At 34.9% G+C, this 21459-nt stretch overlaps 1 long non-coding RNA gene across 1 annotated transcript; it reads left to right on the top strand.

Moving 5' to 3' along the window:
• Positions 1 to 4216: 4216 nt before the first annotated feature.
• LOC150089167 (uncharacterized) lies at positions 4217 to 21089 on the top strand. Its single transcript, XR_016548106.1, has 3 exons — positions 4217 to 4260; positions 15211 to 15254; positions 20983 to 21089. It is a non-coding gene; the product is annotated as an uncharacterized LOC150089167 (long non-coding RNA).
• The last annotated feature ends 370 nt before the right edge of the window (positions 21090 to 21459 follow it).

Below are 21459 nucleotides of genomic sequence, written 5' to 3'. Positions count from 1 at the left end.
AGTATGTTTCTCTGGGGTTACTTCTACCCATATGCAGTACTTTGCATTTGTCAAGGTTAAACTTCAGTTGCCACTTCTTAGCTCATCTGCCCAAATTATCTAGATCCTGTTGCAGTAGCACACTGCCATTACTGTCATTAACAACCCTGCCAACCTTTGTATCATCTGCGAACTTCGACATTAAGCCTGATATACCTTCATCAATATCATTGATGAAGGTACAAAACAACAGTGGACCTAACACTGAACCCTGTGGGACTCCACTAATAACATTAGTCCAAGAAAAGCAGCACCCATTGATTACCACCCTCTGTCTTCTCCCACTTAACCATCCTTTTATCCATTGTAGCAACTTACTCTTAATACCATTCTGCTCCAATTTGTACAATAGTCTTCCATGCGCAACAGTGTCAAAAGCTTTCCTGAAATCCAAATATATGATATCAGAATTATGTTTTCCATCCAGTTCTTTTGTAATCACATAATATCCTATCAAATTTGTCAGACAAGACTTTCCCTTAACAAACCCAAGCGACTTCATTATTTTACCCGGAACAAAAGTTAAACTAACTGGTGTCTGTAATTACTCGTGTCACCCTTCGATCCCCCTTTGTGAATTCGGGATACATTTGCACATCTCCAGTCTGTGGGGACCTCCCCTGAATCCAAGGATGCTCTCATAATTATGGCTAAAGGTTTGCTTAGTTGCTTTGCCGCCTCCTTTAATATAACTGTATAGATCCCATCCACCCCAGGTGCTTTTCTTTTGTTTAACTTCAACAATTTCTCCTCCAATTTGCTTTCAGTTATTACAGGATCATTAAGTATCCTGCTACAATTTGATAACCTTCTGCCATTTTCAAACCTTAATAATTCTTCATGTGTGAATGTAGATGCAAAATACTCATTCAGTTTGTTTGCTATCTGAGCAGGATCATCAACAGTCGAACCATCGATGTCAAGTGGACCAATCAGATTCATCCCCTTCCTTTTAGAGTTTAAAGAAATCCTTGCTGTTTTTCTTAGCATCTTTTGCCATGGTTTTAGTATGGTTGGCACTAATGACCTCAAGAGTAAGAGTGCTGCAGATTTGCGTAACAAGTACAGGTCAATGTTGAATAAGTTGCAAGTTGGGGTTAAATTTGAAAGTGTCTGCAATTCTGCTCAGACATGATAGGAGGGAGTATATGATGAGAACCTTGTCAATCAATTTGGCACTAGAGAGATTGTGCAAGGCTCATAGGGTAGAATATTTTTCTGTGTGGTCTGTGATTGCCAGCAGGAGAGACTGCTTCTACAGGCAATTTGATACACTTAAATAGAAAGGGTGTAAGAATATTTGCTGATGCTATCAAGGCAGTGTTATGTGGGTCTGAAAACTGCCAGCTTGGGGGATTCACAGACTAAAAGATTAGCAGTAGCCGCAAGCAGAGGCGAAAGCGATTCTAGCATTGCTTCTGTTGTAATGAGCAGCAGCCCAGAGAGCAAGTTGCTTGAGATTTCAAGAGCTTCTGTGAGTTGTCGTGGAACAAGTAAATACATGGGCTGTGTCAGGGTAACTAAGAGTAAGAACAGGTGCATGTATTCTTGTATTTACACCAATGCTAGAAGTATAGGAAATATATTTGATGAATTTGAAATGCTGATCAAGACATCAAAGGCAGATATTGTTGGGATATTGTGTCACACTGCTTATAGCTGTGAGATTTGGGGAGTACAATGTGTACAGAAAGGGTAGGAAGGGAGGAGGGGTTATGCTGTTAGTTATAAAACACACAAAATCTAAGGAAGTGCATCTAGTTGACATGGGTGGATAGTGCAATGTTGAGAGTTGCAGTGTGTTATAGGCCTAATGACTGAGTACAATGAACAGTTGTGCAGAGAAATAGTGGGCCAATAAATCAATATCTTGTAATGGGTGATTTTAATTTTCCAGATATTGACTGGAACTTGTGGATTGGTCACTTGCACGCCAACAAGACTTTTGTGGATTTATTGGAGGATGTTTTTCTACAGCAACATGTTAGAGGAGCAACCAGAGGGAGTAATACTCTTGATCTGATTATCAGCAGTGATTATTCATACAGTAAGAATTTTCAAATAAAGGAACCACTAGGTGGCAGTGATCACAGGGTACTGATGTGGGATTTACTTACAGATGTAACTACCATTAGGGGGAAGGGTTTTTGCTTTCTTAAAGGTGACTAGTGTCTTAGACAGTTCTTAAATTCTATTCAGTAGATCAATGGATGTTAAAAACAGGGAATTCTAAATGGGAAGCCTTCAAGGAATTAATCTTCAAAACTACTAGGCTCTAAGAAATACTGTTTAAGATTTAGACTTAAGGATGTCAGATGAACTAATGAGGCTGGTGTCAGAGAAGAAAAATGTGTGGGATGCAATAAATTATCAGGTGACACAGAAGCCTATGGACAATATAAGCTAGTCTGTAATCAAATCACAAAGGAAGTTAGACAAGCGAAGGTTGATTTACAAGAAATCCTTGGCAAAGGATGCAGAGAAAAACCACAAAATTCTTTCCTTCTGTAAACTCTAGAAGGAAGCGGATGAATCAGATTGGTAAAGTTGATGTTGATGGTTCGACTTTGAATCCTGCTCAGATGGCTGACAAACTGAATGAGTATTTTACATCTATATTCACACATGAGGAATTCTGTAAGGAAGAGGAAGGAGGACAGAAATTTACTGAACTGTAACAGGGAGCTAAATGATTTTATGATAACTGAGAGCAAAGTGGAGGGAAAATTGTTGAACTTAAACATAAGAAAGGCACCTGGGGCGGATGGAATCTATCCAGTTTTATTGAAGGAGGCAGCGAGGGAAGTAAGCAAACCCTTAGCCATAATTATGAGGGCATATGAAGATTCATGGAAGGTCCCTGTGGACTGGAGATGTGCAAATGTATCCCCAATTCACAAAGGGTGACAAAAATAATTATTGACCTGTTAATTTAACTTCTATTCTGGGGAAAATAATGGAGTCACTGGTTAAAGTAGTGATGCAGGATCACCCAAACAAGACTACAGTAATAGTTCAGACTCAGCATGAGTTTAAGGGGAAATCTTGTCTGACCAATTTGATTGGATACTATGATGTGGTCACAAAGAACTGGATGAAAAAAATTAATTTTAATATCATATACTTTGATTTCAGGAAAGCTTTTGAAAGTTAATTCCCCATTATAAGACATTCTGATTTACCGGACCACTATTTGTTTGTATAGCTGTTAACAATTTTGCTGCTCTCAATTTTGTTTTCCCAGTGCGTATATCACACCAAAGTGACTCAACATTTTGCTCATCACCCAATGTTTAGCTGAATGCATTATTAGATTTAATATTCTTGTTAACTAAGAGCATAACTCCTTCCTGTATACATATTCAAATTCAGCACCACTTATGTCTGAGTGACATCATGTCTCTGCTATTCCTACAATGTCTGCATTTGATGACTTAATCACTATTTCAAATTTGTTTACAATGCTACTAGCATTAGTGTACTTGCAAGTACACATGTATGTTTTATTCATTTTATTCATGGCACGGCCTGAAATTCCAGACTCCTTGCTTTTCTGGCTGCTGCATGTACCAATAGTAGTAATGCAAGAATCACTTTCACCTCTGCTTATGACTAGTTAAACTATTAGGCTGGGTTATACCCCCCCCCACCGAAGTTAGCAGATTTTTGACCCACCTATCACTGCCTCGATATCATCAGCAAATATTCTTGGACCCCTTCTATTCAAATGTATCCCATTCCTATAAAAACTCTCCCCTGTTAACAAGCATAGACTGTACTGAGAATAATATTACCCCATGAGCCTTGCACATTCTCTCCAATGCTCTCGACATATACTTTCTTCTATTGTCTGGGCAGAATTGCAGACACTTTCAAATTAGCAATTAGTTGAGGCATATGATGCAAGAAAGAAGCTTATATAGCATCAGCCAAAAAAAAAAAAAAAAAAACCTTTCCATTTCATAAGCAAATCATGTTTATTTAGCAGCCTTTTATTTACATAATATAAGGCTGCTAAATAAATTATTAAAGGAGTATTTGAGTGATAGAAAACTATATGTTGAGAAAATTGTTAAATGCTCATTATCATACTCCTTATTGCAATGTAAACTATTCTTTCTTAGTTCCAGTGGATAGTATTTAATAATTATAGTTTAATTTCTGTAAGCCATAGGGAAAATCAAGTCAAAGCAGAAGTTTCCCAAAAGAGGACAGTTAATAGTAAGTTGTTTACATGTGTGTACCATTTTTAACTTCCAGTATTATTAAAATACCTTAAATTTTGCTGATATTTGTTCCAGAATTAAATTTGTGGGCATCCTTGCATTACTGTTCACAAACTGGTTTTGCATTGTATGGTTTTTGTTTTTTTATTATTCTAGGTTTGGGTGACCTGTATATAGGACACTGAACAAATAAAAATTTTTTTTCTTCTAATTCTGTATTCTTCACACAATTACAGCTTATAATATGAAAGCAAACATTCGTTGCATGAAGCGAAGTTTCAATTTTTACAAAACTTATCAGTTAAGTGCTACAATTCTTAGTTTTATATGAACTTTTTAGATGAACTTTTGCATCATTCTAGATGCGTTGTACAGTAATGATGGGATGTACTTGTGTTTAACTCCTCTTATGTGTAAATTCATACAGGCAATTGGTATTGCTGAAAGTTACTCCAATGCATTTGTGGGTTCCTTGCCCTACAAACAGCACTGTTAAAATGCAGGTGTTGGTCATAGCCATATTAAAAATACAACATAAAATAGTGTTGCATCAGACCATTTTCATGTGAATCTTTTTTCCTGATAGGAGGCCTCAAAATTGGTCTTACATTAATATAGTTGCTCCCAGTGATAATGCACTGATTGCCATGTTGACAAAAATTATACATTGCCATTTGTATTGTCTCTAATTGTCAGAATCCTTTGATTGTTGCTGTTAACTTCATTTCAGTGTATGTTTTTCAGTTCTGTTTTCATTAACTTTTTTTCTTTTTTTTTTATAATGTACTGACTGGTCCTAGCCAACCTTTGGCAACCCTCTTATACATTTAGTATTATACAGACAGCCTAATACAGAGAATGAAATACAGTGTCATGCAAACAATATCATACAGCAAATCCCACTTCCATATGTGAGAGCAGTCCCATGCCAGACTATGCCAACTCCAGTGTGTCTTTGTGAAGATACTGTACTTAGCAAAGTTGAACAGTGTAGTCATGTTTCTGTAATGTATTAAGTGATCACCTGAACCAGGCTATCACTCAACATACAATCAGAATTCATGCTCCTCAAGTCACTACTAGCTGTAAAACCATTGCTTAAGTGAATGAGCATCTCAGTTTGTGAAAATATAGCATGCTCATCACATTTTCTACACACTGGTGCACAATTATTTTTCTGATCAACTTTTCCAGCATATAAATTACAGGGCCAATATAATATTTTTACCTCCACTAATACATCAGTTGTTTGCAATCAGTTTTTATATGTTGATTTCAAAAATAATTGTTAATTTCGTATGCAGGTATTTTGTGTTTACCCATAATATGTATACCTTACTACAGTTTAGATAAGTAGATGTAACACTGACTTGTCTTATTACCTGCAAATAATGTTTTCATGTGCCCATAAATGGCAGTAATGTTGTCAGAGGGTTAACATGTTCAGTATTATGTATATGCTGCCTGCCTTCCACCTCGCCATTTCAATAATAGAAAGAAATGTTTTTGTGCAAATACATGGCATGGCATGTGTAGTTTCTCTATTTATTCCTTTGTGTTTTGTGTAGTGTCTTGTTGTTAAAATGTTTAAGCAGAAACAAAGGAAATGCCTGCATCACCCTGACAATTTCGCACGCACGCATGTGTGTGTGTGTGTGCCAAAAACTCAAAAGAAGAAAATCTGCAGTGTTACTAAACATGCATATTCATTGTACTTTGTTTGCAAGATTGATGATCAGGATGAAACTTGAGCTTTACATATGTGCTGTATTACCTGCACCACAAATCTCAAGATGTAACTGAGAAAATTAAAAGTATGCTTTTTGCTGTTCCTACGATGTGACGAGAACCACACAATAATACCGATGATTGTTCTTTCTACACAGCAAAAATATCAGCAGTATCCAGAAAAAGCAAGTACTGCATCAAATATCACAGCATATCTGCAATAAGACCCGTTTCACATAATGAAAACCTTTTCAATACCATATCCCCAAAAATCGATAAATGAAGCACTAATGAACATAGTAAGGATTCTTGTATTGTAGACTTTGCTGGACCATCCACTTTAATATATTGTTACTACCAACCATAAAATTATCACACCTAAGAGTTGAATGACTTAATTTCTGATTTAAACTTACCTGAACAGAGTGTAGCAATCTTTGGTTCAAGATTACAGCAGTGGAAGTTACTAGAAGCAGGAACTAAATTATATTATAACAAAAATGTCAAGTATTTTCAAATATAGTCATTATGGAAGACTGCATGTCCTGTAAAGATATTAGTTTTTTATGAATATAGTGGGCATTGAACACAGTTGTAATGAATGGCATATATTTATTGGTGCCTCAAAATTAAGTTTAAAATTAATGTGCTACACAATGGAAATGTGTCTTCTTATCAGTTCCTCCACTTCATGCTGTTGTCTTGAAAGAAACATGGAAGTATGTCCAAGCTCCTGAATACAGTAAAGTACCATGACCTTGGTTGGGATGTCTGTGGTGATCTTAAGGTAATTGGATTGCTTGCTGGTTATCTACAGGGAGGTTTCATGAAATACCTATGTTTATGGGACAGTCATGCAATCGAAAACATTATAATATTAAAATAAGTAATGTAAAACCAGTAATACAAATGTGGAAGAACCAAAAAATTACTTTGACATTTGCATATAAAGTTTGGATTATTGAAGAATTTTAAGGCTCTTGATAAGAAAGTGTTTTTCTCATTTAGGAGATGTATAGACAAATTTTCATTGGGCCTCAAAGATGATTTATTTGGGGGAGGGGGGGTAAAGAACACAGGATCATGAATTATAAGTTTAATGATCATTTAAAGCAGTTGTGAATGGATTTCTTGGAAGAACAAAATAAAAATTAGGAATTTTTGACATTAACTTTACTGCAGTGTTATAAAGATATCTTTAAATTCATTTCTTCATTCCCACTCAGTGCCTCCGTAGCCAGGTGGGCAGGAGCAGCAATGCGTAGCACATGCTTCTTGATTAGACCGGGGTTTGAGCCCATGTTTGTTATTTGGTTTTTAGGAGCATTAGCAACTAAGGCCATATTGCTCCGGGAATATGCGGTGGTCATGCCCTGACCTTTCCGCATCCTCCATATTTGGTGGTGACGGGCTCGAACGCCGGTCTAATCAAGAAGCGTGTGCTATGCACTGCTGCTCCTTCCCACCTGGCTACGGAGGTGCCTCGAGGTTAGGGTCCATGACCACCAAATACAGAGCATGCGGAAAGGTCAGGGAATGACCACCGCATATCCCCGGAGAAATATGGCCTTAGTTGCTAATGCTCCTAAAAAAAAACCCAAACAACAACATTCCCACTCAGAATGTAGGAGATGTAAGTGATGAGCAAAGGGAATGTGTTTCATCGGAATAATTCTTGAAGGAAAGTGGCACAAAGATTGCTGAAATACTGCCACGATGGGAAATTACTGCTGGTTTTTTAAGAGGGAAAGCAAAATGCACTAAGAAACTGAGTGGCAGACCTTTCTAAGGAAATACAACATATGTACATTGTTTGATTAAAGTATTTTGAAATGAATTACTCATTTTTAAGATAGCATGTGCTTTGTATGATTTGAAAGTGGTTGTTTTAAGTTATTAAAATTTCAATATCTCTTTTGGAGACGAAGATTTTGAAATTTTTGGTATTATTGGATCAATTTCCTTTAAAATTATCAATTTTGGCTCCAGATATTTTGCATAAGCCTTTGGCTTATGCAGAATATCTTAGACAGTTTTATTTGTCCAGGACTTGCATGTTATTTGTTGTTTCATCAATAGACAGATGAGTTAAATGTTCCTGATGGCTTTTGTGTGCTCTGTCATCTTGATTTATTTTGTATATTTCTGACTAGGTTCTAAATACAATACAGTTATGTCCACTTATTGAAAGTTGATATAAGTGTCAAACCGTTGCTCTTGTTAATAGCTAGAAAGTTAAGTTCTGTAAACAATCATTATTTTTTTAAAAAGATAAGAGCAGAATGAAATTGGAAAGTTGTTAGTATCATAAATGACATTTAAATTTAACATAAATATTTACAATCTTAAAAAATATTTAAGAGATGTGCACACAAACCATATGAATTGAAGTAGATTGAACTTAAATTTTTTAATAAAAGTTTTCCTCTAAATAAAATTTAAATTTAAAAATACTGTAATTTTTAGGATATATTATTAAAATAACTTAACTTATTTTTTCCAGTGCATTAGTTGTGTAGCGGTCTTAATTCTCACAGAACAAACTTTGCAAAGGTAATGTGTTGCTCTGGTATTACACTACTTTCAAACAGATGTCCTCCCCAAAAGGTTAATTGTCAATTTGTTTAAAAGATGAGACTGTTATGGAAGCAATTTTCAGTACTGATTGATGTCATAAGACAGGAGATGCTCTATACAAGTTGCCATGCACCATATGAAATTAGTTTTCAAAGCTGTCTGTTAAAAGTGGTGCAATCGCAGGAAAGTTAGTTTTGCTCTTAGAAATAAGATGGTCTTAATTCTTTAAATCTTGCTGGCTGCAAAAGCATTAAAATACAAGATTTGCAAATAGATAATACTTTCAAATAATAATAATAATTACAAATAAATAGTTACAAATGTAACTTCAGCTGGGTATACCTCTCAAAAATACAGAAACTTTTAAAATCTTGCTCCTCAATCTCCATGGGTGCTATATTTTCAAGAGTTTACTATAAAATCAAAAATGGCAGGAGGAGATATAGAGAAATTAACAATAGCTTAGACAAGTAACATATAAAGCAAGGGAGGAATGGTGGGATGGATTTTCTAAAGAATTAAAGTATATTAGAAAAGTTATAAAATTGATTTAATGTGTTAGTGAGGAATGTGACCTTGGAGAAAAAGGGAACAGTTCAGGCTGTTATAAAGGGAAGGAATGGAATGGCAGTAAAAAACTAGCCGAGATAAGGGGAGACAGGTGGAATGTGAGCTGTAGGAGTTAAACAAGTGGCAGGAAGATTTTGATAATATGGAGATGGTGGAGCTGGCTGCTCATAATGGAGCAAGAGCACTGAAGCAAATAAGGTGATAGATATTGATGGAATGTTTGTGGAGTTTTATAAGGCTACTAGAGGAAGTGGACTTAAGGGAATTAACAGAATAGAATCATGTAGGTTAATATGAGAAAAGAGAATGGCCAGAAGATTTTAAGACTACAGTAATGATACCAGTGAAAGAGAGAAGCCATGCAGTGAAATGTTAAGTTTGTAAAACATTTGTTATTGCATGCAGCAACAAAGATCTACATGTTTTATAGACTTGCAAGAGGCTTTGGATTCAGTTAAATATTGAATATACTGAAAAGGATATGACTGGATTGGAAGGACAGGAGAATAATTAGTAGATTATATTGAAGACAGAAAAATAGCTATTTAAGATAGGATAGAGTAATACTGAAAGTGTAGATAGGAAGAGGTGTGAGACAGGTATAATCTCAGACTATATTTAATATTTATGTAGAAGAAATGGTTAAAGTGACATTTGATAGGGGAAATATGGATGAAGGAGAAAGGTTTGTGTTAATTTGTAGATATGGCATTGGTGACAGATTCTGAGTAAAAAATTGACAAGAGAAAGAAGTGAATTAAATACAGCAGGCCCTCATTATAACACAGTTTGCTTTATGCTGATTCGCTATAACCCGTATCTGACTATAACGCTGTCACAAATCACTGTAAAGCTCTTTTACAAAGAGCGTTATAGTAATTTTTGGCATATTTAACGAAATCATTTCATTTGATGGAGTCAATAGCTTGAAAATGAATAGCAAAACAGCATTAAAACATTTCCCATGCCAACTTGAGAAATTTTTCCACACTCAGTGAAATTTTCTCGCACTGCTAATTTAATTGCAGTACAGTGACTTGTTACGTAGTTCAGAGATCAAAATTTTAAAAAATTATCAAGTATATTGCTTGTAATATTTGCGTTATATGCATTTATCCGAAGTCTAGTCATCACTCAGTACAGTATTAGACATCGTGCGTAATTGTCAGTTTACTCAAACATTGAATCATAATTAATGCAACCAACACAGTTACATTTTTGAAGAGTTAATAATGGCGTATAAGAATGAAAAAGCAACAACGTCTGGATGCAGTATGGAAACTATAAATATAAGAAAAAGACAATTTGAAAATTAAATTAGACATTTTGAAGCAAATTGTTTCCAGGCAATGACAAGAGGATGTGTGCCATAATTTTGTACTGGCAAGTTTAACTGTAAGAACAATTATAAAAAATAAATTTTTAGCAGCAGGAAAGATGGTTGTTCCACTGCAAGCAACTAGGGCCAGGCCGGCTATTAGGATTGAAATGGTGACTTTAACTAATTTTATTGAAGATAATATTCAATGCAGAATTCAGTTAAATATTATAAAGGGGGGGGAGGGAGAGAGAGAGAGAGAGAGATATTAGTCTTTATGATCTGAAGAAAATTTGCCTTAAAAAAAAAATGTGGAACCATTTAATACTAGTAAGGGCTAGTTGAATAGATTTAAAATCCAGAGAGAAGCTGCAAGTGCAGATCAAGGAGCCAAACCTTTCAAAAAAGAACTTGTTAAAATTATTGAGGAAGGGTATTATGTGTTATACTTCTCAACAAGTTTTTAACATAGATGAAGCAGAACTTTTTTTTTTTTTTTTTTTTGCCGACCGGGCTAGCCGGGTGGGTAAAGTGCCTGCCTGGCAACCCAAAGGTCGCGGGTTTGATTCCCGCCTCGGGCTTGGATCAATGTACTGCAAAAACCTTGGGAGGTGCATTATGGCCACAGAAGCCTATGTGCCAACAACTACCAAAAAAAAAAAAAAAAAAAAAAAACTTTTTTGCAAACGAATGCCTAAAAGAAGTTTTATATTGAAAGAAGAAAAAAACATGCTAGGTTTCAAAGCGGCGAAGGATCGGTTGACTTTATTGTTGGGTGGTAACGTGGCGGGGGATTTAAAATTAAAATCCCTTTTAGTTTTCCAGGAAGAGGGCCAAAGTACAACCCAAAATCGACACATTTTTCATGCTTAAATTCATCAATTAAAATCAATTTAGATAAATTAAATTCATGATTTTAATTAGAATTTTAAGTTTAATTTTGATACGTAAGTAGTTACCACATAATTATATATCTATGTAATGCAGAATATTAAATATTTTGACTGACATTTGTGAATCTTTTCACTACCGTTTATTACTGATTAGGAAATATCCTATGGTATCAATCACAAATACATATGTTACCTTATGGGAATATGGCGCTCGCTTACTGCTCTGTTTTTCTGGAACGAATTATCAGCGTTAAGCGGGGGTCACCTGTATTGAAATTGAAGGAGAGAAAACAGAATGGGTGAGTAAAGTATATTTGAGAAGGCTAATGGTGGAAGAAGCAAAGAACAGTTAAGAACAGCAGAGGAATAAGAACAGTAATGGGTAAAAAAGTTTCAGATGCGAAGAAGAATATTAGATTTAGTTTTAAGTTAAAGGTTGGTATGAAGTGTGGTTCTTCATGGAGTGCAGATTCTGAGAATGGAAGATATTAAAATGTTTAAAATTTTTATAGTTGGTATGGTGAAGGATGGGAAAGATGAGATGGGTTGATACAGTGGAAACTAGGAAGTTAAGAAGGGTGGATGAGAAGAGATATTTGAATGAAATAATAAGAAGGTGGAAGGCAAATTAAATTGGACATGGGGTTGTAAGGTGATTGGTTCATAATGAGATGGAGAGGAGAGCTGAGACGAGGCCCAGAGGGGAGCTTGAGAGGGAATGGTTTGTATGTGGGAGGAAGAGGATGACTTGAGGATTGTGGAGAAGTGATTGATTTTGGAGTCTATGCATGGACCCTTGGCAGAGCACTGATGATGATGTTCAGGTCTCACTACACAGTTACCACAGAAACATTCTTAACCTAACTGTTGGTGAGCCTTGATGTTGCATTTTGGTAAATTTATAGTGTATATAAAAGAACTACTAGCAAGATAAATCTTTAGTATTAATACTGGTCATATGGTGCAAGGATGCTAAGCTTCTGCTATACTGCCAAAAAAACATGCTTTATTATTGCAATCTTCTGTGACAAAATATATATGAAAAACTGAACCTTTAAGAAAAGCACATTTCTTTCTCCTTACTTTCAGTTTATAAAGCTTCAACTGTGGTTAACAGTGACAAGAATTAAATTTAAAATATTACTTCATTATACATTATATGATATCATCTAATTTTATTTTCATGTGAAAGATAGTTATTTTTTTATGCTGAAGTATCTTCTACATTTATATATATTGCTACATTGATTTTTTTCATCAACTTTTGTTTTTGAATTATGGGGTAGATCTGAATTCTACCCTGGGATAGATGGGATCTATACAATTATATTAAAGCAGGTGGCAAAGGAAGTAAGCAAACCCTTGGCCCTAATTATGAGAGCATCATTGGACTCGGAAATCCCCATGGACTGGAGATGTGCAAATGTATGGCCAATTCACAAAGGGGAATGGATCAATGGGTGACAAGTAATTACAGACCTGTTAGTTTGAATTCTGTTCTAGGGAAAATAATGGAGTCACTGGTTAAAGAAGCATTGTAGAATAGTCTAGACAAGAGAGCAGTAATAATTCAGACACAGCATGGGTTTGTAAAGGGGAAATCTTTGACCAATTTGATTGAAAACTATGATATAGTCAAAGGAACTAGATGCAAAAAATAAACTTGATATCATATACTCGGATTTCAGGAAAGCTTTTGATACTGTTGCACATGGAAGACTACTGTACAAATTGAAGCACTATGGCGTTAAGGGCAAGTTGCTACAATGGATAAAAGGATGACTGAGTGGGACAAGGCAGTGGTAACCAATGGATACTGCTTTATGTGGATTAATGTTATTAGTGGTGTCCCTCAGGGTTTGGTGTTGGGTTCATTGTTTTGTATATTTATCAATGATATTGATGAAAGTATATCAAGCTTAATATCAAAGTTTGCAGATACAAAGGTTGGCAGGGTTGTTAATGACAGCATGCTACTGCAACAGGATGTGGAAAAGTTGGGTAGATGGACTGAGAAGTGGCAACTGAAGTTTTTAACTTTGACAAATGCAAAGTACTGCATATGAGAAATGTATCAACTGGGCAGTATTACAATCAGTAGTGGAGAATGAAAGGGACCTTGGGGGTAATTGTACAGTCAGATATCAAGTTTTCTGAGCAGTGTAGACAGGCTGCTAAAGTAGGTTATGGGGTCTTGTCAATGATATACAGGAACGGGGATAAGGAAGTGATTATCCCCTTGTATAAGGCATTGGTCAGGCCACACCTTGAGTATTGTATACAGGTCTGGAAACCTCATTTTAGGAAGGATGTAGAGTTGCTAGATGAGTACAGAAAAAGGCAGCAAGACTGAAGGGAACAAAGGGGTGCTCTTATGAAGAAAGGCTTAAATTCTGCAAATTGCAGCTTCTGGAGACTAGGCACCTGTGATCTGATTGAGGTGTATAAGGCCTTGAATGGATTTAGCAGGCTCAGTGCTGATGCGATTCTTGCTCAGATTACAAACCTGACGGGGCATAGATTCAAACTGAGGAAAGACAGTTGTAGAATAGATGTGTGGAAATTTGCCTTTAGCCAGTGGGTAGTTGATTGCTGGAACAAACTTCCATCTGTTGTTGTGGAAGTTGATAGCTCAAATAAATTCAAGGCAGAACTAAAACATTTGGAATGAATGGATCAGTGAAATGGGAAGGGTTGGTTTTTTTTTTTTTTGTCTGATGCTGCATAATCTTGCTTTCTGCAGATAAATCTTTAGTATTAATACTGGTCATATGGTGCAAGGATGCTAAGCTCCTGCTGTACTGTCAAAAAGAAAAAGAAACACCACTGCTTTATTATTGCAATCTTCTGGGACAAGATATATATATGAAAAACTGATGAATCTTTAAGAAAAGCTCATTTCTTTCTCCATACCTGGGATTCACAAAAAAATTACATCCAACATAATAGCAGAGTTTCCCTGCACAAAATCTTTAAAATACTGTGTTATGAGGTTTGCCACAGTTTTCTTACCATGTTATATAAGTAGTGTTGTGCAAGGATTTCTGCAATTTATCAATTGTGTTAGAGAAAAACAGTGTTGTAGAAGTACTGTGTGTTATACAGGGGTTGCCTGTACTGTTTTAAATAAAATGATAATTCTGTTCTAGAATTTTCATTTTTTTAATTATAAAAAATATAGATACATGTATAAAATTAAGTAAAACTTAATAAACTAAATAGTTTTTTTTGGCATTAGTATTTCCCAGAAAATATTTTTCTCAAAAGTTATGCTTTGAAATAGACTGATCTGATTTCTGTCATTTGGCAGCCTGATTTATCACTACTGAGAATTTTATTATTGTTTGTTAATGAAGTGTAATTTATTTCCCTTTTGGATCTCTTGTTTCATGGACAGTTTGACAAAACTTTGCTTTTATTTGATAGATAACAAGAAAATATAATGCAACAATGTTTAACACCCCCACCTTCTTGGTCTTTCTAGTATGTTTGGAAGTTCATTTAAAATATTTAGTATATTACCTCTGTACATTGATAGATTTCAAATTAAAATATGAAACTGTTCTTTTGCAGTAATTTTTCCCTTTTAATGGGTTATCAAAATCTTAACATATTAATGTAATTTTATACAAGGATTTAAGACTTAGAGTAGATACTACCAATCATAATGTCTTACTTTTGCCATGATGTTTTAAAACTTTAGATTTGCATTGTTTCAAATTCATAAGTGCCACATCCTCTTTAATCAGTGAAATCTTTGGTGATTTGCTTTCAAACTATCTTAATTTGTTTGTCTTTGCTTTTGATATTGCATCCTTTTGCTAAAATAATTTAAAATTTGAGTCTTAATTTTATTTAGGAATCACAGGAATTGCAGTCAGTGTGCTCACCTAATAGTGAAAGGTAGGTAGTTGTGCAGTAATTGATTTTTTTTTATTTTATGCACACACACACACACACACACACGTGCAATTTTAACTGGTTAGGCATCAGTGCATACACTATCTATCTACTAAATAAATATTCATGGTTTTCCTTTATATTGTGCAACCAGTTTTATTGGTCAGTGATACCTGAAATAGCACTTCATGTCAAGATGCCTTGATGACATAAAGGTCTGAAGGGTGTAAATGCTTGAATATAATTATAACATCGGCATTCATCCTTGATTCCATATTTTTTAACTTTTTATAATTAAAAAATAGAGCAAGCAGTGTTTTAATTGAAAAAATGAGTTGGAAACAAAAGTAGTTATAATGATTGATATTGAAAGTTGTTTCATTTTTTTTCTCAAGAAATTCAAGTCCAAAGCAGTGACTTTTACTGGAAAATTATATACATAACAGAGATGAGGCATTCTCCATGTCTTCTTCCAGTCACAGTTCCCTGAGGAGCTGTTGTGGCCATAAACAAAATCCTCCAACTGCATTGATCATATGCTATACGAGCAGCATCGGAAAATGACATGCCCAAAAGTTCACTGATCCTATCCTTTCACCTAGTTGCATGTCTTCCTTTAACAGCAGATTTTGGAGTTGGTTTTGTTATGGTCTCTGTGGCATCAGATAATGTGGTGGTATGCCATTGCCTACCACCTGGCCGATTTTGAAAGGGGCCGGCTTTATTCATAGGAAGAGTCATCATGCATCCCACGAGATGCTCTTGAAGAGGAAAGGTGACTACAGCAAAGCCTCACTTAGTGCCCCCACATTTTTTTTTTTTTTTTTTTTTTTTTTTTTTTAATCTTCAGTGAGGTGGCACATATTACTCTTCCTCTCTCAGTCTCCAGCTAATAATGTCCAATATATTAATGATTTTTGAATTTTCTTAAACACATTTTCATGGTAGTTTGTACAAGCTTTGTCCCAATGAATAAAATTCTCCATGTAGTCCCTGTAAATTGCAATACATTTCCACTAACATTTTTTTTTTCTACAATGTAGAGAAAAAAGTTAGACATCCTGAAAACTCAGTATTAGGGGCTATTATATGGAATAGTCTTAACCTTAAATAAAGATTAGTACTTTTTGCTGATGATCTTACGTCAAGATTTTTGATAACTATAACTGAACCATGTGAGAGAGAGAGAGAGAGAGAGAGAGAGAGAGAGAGAGAGAGAGAGAGAGAGAGAGAGAGAGATAGACTAATTAGCAAACACAAAGTGATCATCTTGCCAACAAAATTCAATACAATGTTAACAGATGTCAACTTTTTAGCTAAAGTTGACAACTAATAATAAAAGCAGAGAATTCTCTGTGTACAGACCTAGATTTAAACTTGTGGCCCTAAGCTATAACATGTATGATGCCATTCACTGTGGTAATATTAAAAAAGAAATTTTAAGGTGGAGCAAGGCCCTAAGCTGTAGCTTGTTTAGCTTGTGTAAATCAGGCCCTGTCTGTGTAGAACATTTTAGGTTAAAAAAAAAATACCCTTTAAGTTATGTGCACTTTTCAAGAAAAAATCAAGACATAGCTAAAAGTAAGCTCTGAGTTAGCTCTAAGTCAATTGAGACATCAAAAACAGATTAGTTACCTCCATAACTGTCTTCACTGCAATCATAAAAAATGACTCAGAGCTTGATTTCAAAGAGTTCTAAACAGTTTCTTTACCATTCAGTGTGAATTTTAAATGAAAGTAATTCAAATACTCTCATTTGAAATGTGCCAAATGGAATGGAAATAAAAAAAAAAATTGGATAATTGCAACACTCCCACTTAGAGTGGGACTTGAATATGTAGCCTTTTCCTTTGGCAAGCATGTTACTCACTGGACCAATCTAGTAACATGAGTTCTCCATTTTTTTTTCTTCCGTTTTTTTCTGTCTCCCATTTTTTCTTTATTAAACTGGTGATTAAGGATTCTAAAATTCTCTCTGAATTTTGAAATTCTACTGTGCTCTAATTTCAGTACAGTGTATAATGAATGCAAAAAAAAAAATAATAATAATACACACCAACATGCAGTCATGCTTTGCTTATCGTATGCTCTCATTATAATAAACACATTCTTTAAGCAGTTACATTGGCATGCATAAAATGTTTGGCAAAGGAAGTAAAAATCTTGATTTTTGTGTTTGCCTTGACTTAGTTTATCATAATCCACTATCATTTTTGTATTAAAAGGTTAAATGACTCTTGATTTTTAAGGAATCCTTATGTGCTAGTGCTGTATTGTAATAACTAGATCTTATGTATAGCTTAGCTTAATTTTCAGCACTCACCTCATAGTAATCTGTTTAGCTGGTGGAAAGTTTTACCACATACATAGTGGTTATAGGATTCTAATAACTTATGGGGATTATGGGTTTATAAACTAAGTTATGGGCTATAAAAATTTTGCTAAGAAAGGAAAGTGCACCTTCCATTCTATGATTGCTTAATTAAAATAAATTAAATGAAGAAAGATGAAAGCTAATAGCTGCGCACGAGCAACTTTCGAAATCACGTTCGATAAAGTTCAATCCTATAACCACTATGTATGTGGTAAAACATTCCACCAGCTAAGTGGATTACTATGAGGTGAGTGCTGAAAATTAAGCTAAGCTACACATAAGGTTAAATGATTAATTTTGAGTAGAATATTTCTCAGCATGGTCTGTGCTTGTTAACAGGAGTTTTTTACAGGGATGAGATACTTCTTAAATAGAAGGGGGTGCAAGAATATTTGCTGACACTATCAAGGCATTGTTAGGTGGGTCAGAAAACTGCTAGCTAAGGTGGGTATGTAGTAGATTAATAGATTGACGGTAGCCAATCTATTAATCTACTACATACACAGGTGTAAGTTATACTTGCATAGCTTCTGTTGGAACATTCTGCAGCCTGAAAAACAAGGTGTTGTGGATTACATAGTCTGCTGGAGGTCATCTTGAGACAAACATACTTGTGTTGTATTAGAATTACTAAAGGCAAAAACAGGTTCATGTATACAGGCAGTTCCCGCTTTGAGTTTTCACTTTACAAGTTCCCGGGTTTAAGAGGGTTTTTTTTTTTAAATCAAGTATCAACAAAATTGAAAATATGAACATTAATTGCAAAAAATTAATGTTAAACATTCATAAATACCACATTTCAAACCATGCACGTAGCCATACAATACAGTGCACCCCGCTTTACAATATTAATCCGTTCCAGAGACACCATTGTATTGTGAAAATATCATAATGTGAACCCAATAACACTTTTTTGGTAATTCATTCCATGACCTTGCAAGTTGAAATTTTCGCTATATAACTCTCTAAAAGGTCGTTTTTATAGTGTAAATTGTATTAGTTACCAATGCAAATAATTAAAATGCATTACACTTTCGTCGTTATCTTATGTTCCTTTATAAGAACTAATTTCAAATGGCTTTGTGATATTTTTCTAAGGCACATTTCTGGAGGTCACAACCATAAAACAATTTGCACTTTCTGGTTTATTGGGCTTTTCTGTTACTGCAAGCAGTTATAAAAGTAAACTTTGATGTTAGTGCATTTGTGAAAATACCAGTACCTGGAATTGTGTGGGTTTTTTTTTACATTATTATGGTAAAATGTGTTTTCCCTTTATTGAAATCTTGAATTGTGTAAAACAAATTTTCAGAATCTTCTCTTCATTCCTTTTTTTTTTTTAACTTCCTAAACTTGTTACTCAGTGCCAATCGTTAGTTGCAACTTGTGCATTACGTTAAAAAATGCTTATGCATGCTATTGAAATTTAAGTGTCTTATGGAGGACTAACATCAGATATTGACTTGAACTTATGGTTGCACAGTTGCATTGATTTTTGAGTTTATTGGACGAATACTTTTTTGCAGCAGCATATTAGAGAAACAGCAAGAAAGGAGTAGTGGATTATTGACATAAATTTCCTTCATGGTTTTGAGGCTTGACAGCTTGGAGAAATTCAAAGTTCAGGTGTCTATCTAAATAGTTACCAATGTGAGGATAGTCAATAAGCAGTTTATTTATTTTTTTTGGCCAGTCAGTAAAGCCCAGTGCTTCCTTGCACCATATAGCTTAAAATGAGTGAATTCAAATTCATCCATTAGACATACTTTCATGTCATCCAAGTGCCGACCATGCTGATAAAAAAATTCTACCATGCGAGTCTGATTTTATGGGTAGCATAACAGTTATTGGCAATTGGTTATAATTGCTATCCTTCTCAGATTGGGTGGAAAAGGCCTGGGTTTGAATATCGTCAATGAATATTATTTTTCACTTAATGGCTGAGTTAGTCTGCCTCTGTGGGTAGTAGAGATTTTTCTCTTGGAATCTCTCTTCCCAACAAAAAGGGGTAAATTGTCCAGAGAATGCATACTATTTATGGACATGTTACATATGGGCAGATGAGTTAGTTCTTGGGTGGTCCTAATACGACACTTACTAGGTGAACCTTCATGGCTGAATCGATTGACAAGGCACTCTTTATATACTCCGTCATGTCTGGGTAGAATTGCAGACACTTTCAGATTCAGTCCTCTGTTGCATTTTTCTCAACATTTCCCAGTACCTGTTAAGTAAATCCTTAGGTCTACTATTTTTAATATTAGTACCAACATGTGCAACAGTATCACCCTTTGTGCCCTTAAAAGACAGCATCATTAACTTTTGCCACTGGCAGATTTACCCTGGTTCTATTCCACCTATCCTTTTTATGCAATGTATTTCCCCAATGATAGTCACATAGTAGTTACCTCTTGTGAAACCAGTTCTTTTTTTTTCTCCTGAAGGCATTATGTTGTGTAATGCTTGTGTGTAAGATCTAGTGTTGAGCAGTGCTAAATGCTTAATGGGTCTCGTCAAGCTAAATGCTTGGGGGATTCAACTCTGTTCTTTAACTTCTTATATTTGTCTTTCAGAATGGTAAACTTGATGTAGCAGAGTGCTGAGGAGCGTGAGTGCAGTAGCACGTGATGTTTGAATGGACTGGGGTTCAATCTTCTAACTGTTAAATATGATTAACATCTGTATTGATGATTTATTGTTAACTCCACTGACCTGGTGGTCTTGCCAGAGTATAATCAAGAACATTTCTTTTAATCTCCTCACTCCTTGCAAAGAACATGTGCACACACACAAAGGCATGACTTTTGGCTGTATATTGTCCTGCTATAGGTAGGTAGCTTTCCCATTTGATTTAGCAGAAGAATAGGAGATCCTTAATGAGAAATTCTAACCAGGAATGTCAACAAACATTGTTCATAATCTTATGTATGAAAGATACAAGCACACCACATAATAATAAAGAGGAACAGGCAATTTATTTAACTTTGGACATTCTCTTTTTAGTGCAGGTATATGAGGTGAATATTTGCAAAACATTAATTTCTGATCAATGTGTTATTTCTGATCTTCCCATGTAAGTGTTAGCCAATCTCAAGCTGAGTTTGTAAAACTTTCTTGCTATATAATAATGAAAATTAGTCTTACTCTTCAGAGAGTACACTTGCAGATTGGCTTTATTTACTTTATTATTAATGAATAGTTTAGCCACTGAAACATTAATTATAAGTGTATTTTTGGAAATATCACTTTAATTACAAATATTATTCTAAAAATTCAATGATTGTCAGTCGTAACAAATTCAAGAAGTCTTAGATTACAAATAAGAATCTTTAATTTCTTGCCCAAATTTGCATGTAGATTGTTTGGCCAATCTTTTCAAAAAGATGCTGCTCCTGGTTCCAGATTTCTCAGTGGACAAAACAGTGATAATGTTGCAGTACCACAACAGAGTGCACATCTGATATCTGCACAGGTGAGTTGATTTTTCCCCCAAAATAATTAGATATTACAATCTTCTATATTACACTTATTTAAAATTATAAAGTTTACATTTGAAGTTTTAATTTACTATAAATGGACTGTCCAGGATATTCCTTTATTATTGAACATTGAAATAAAAATAGATTTAGCATTAGTAGAGGCATATGATCAGTCAAATAAAAAAAACCCTTCCAATTTCACCCATCCATTAACTCAATATTTGTATAATTCTGCCTTGAATTTATTTAAGCTGCCAACTTCCACAGTGACAGATGGAAGTTTGTTCCAGCAATCAACCACCCATTGGTTAAAGGCATATTTCTGCACTTCTATTCTACAACTGTCTTTCCTCAA

This window comes from Mastigoproctus giganteus, chromosome 2, assembly GCF_048544385.1.
Source record: "Mastigoproctus giganteus isolate SK-2022 chromosome 2, ASM4854438v1, whole genome shotgun sequence".
NCBI classification, from domain to species: domain Eukaryota; kingdom Metazoa; phylum Arthropoda; class Arachnida; order Uropygi; family Thelyphonidae; genus Mastigoproctus; species Mastigoproctus giganteus.
The sequence above is the reverse complement of the archived record's forward strand: the minus strand, read 5'-3'. Positions and strand labels throughout refer to the sequence as shown.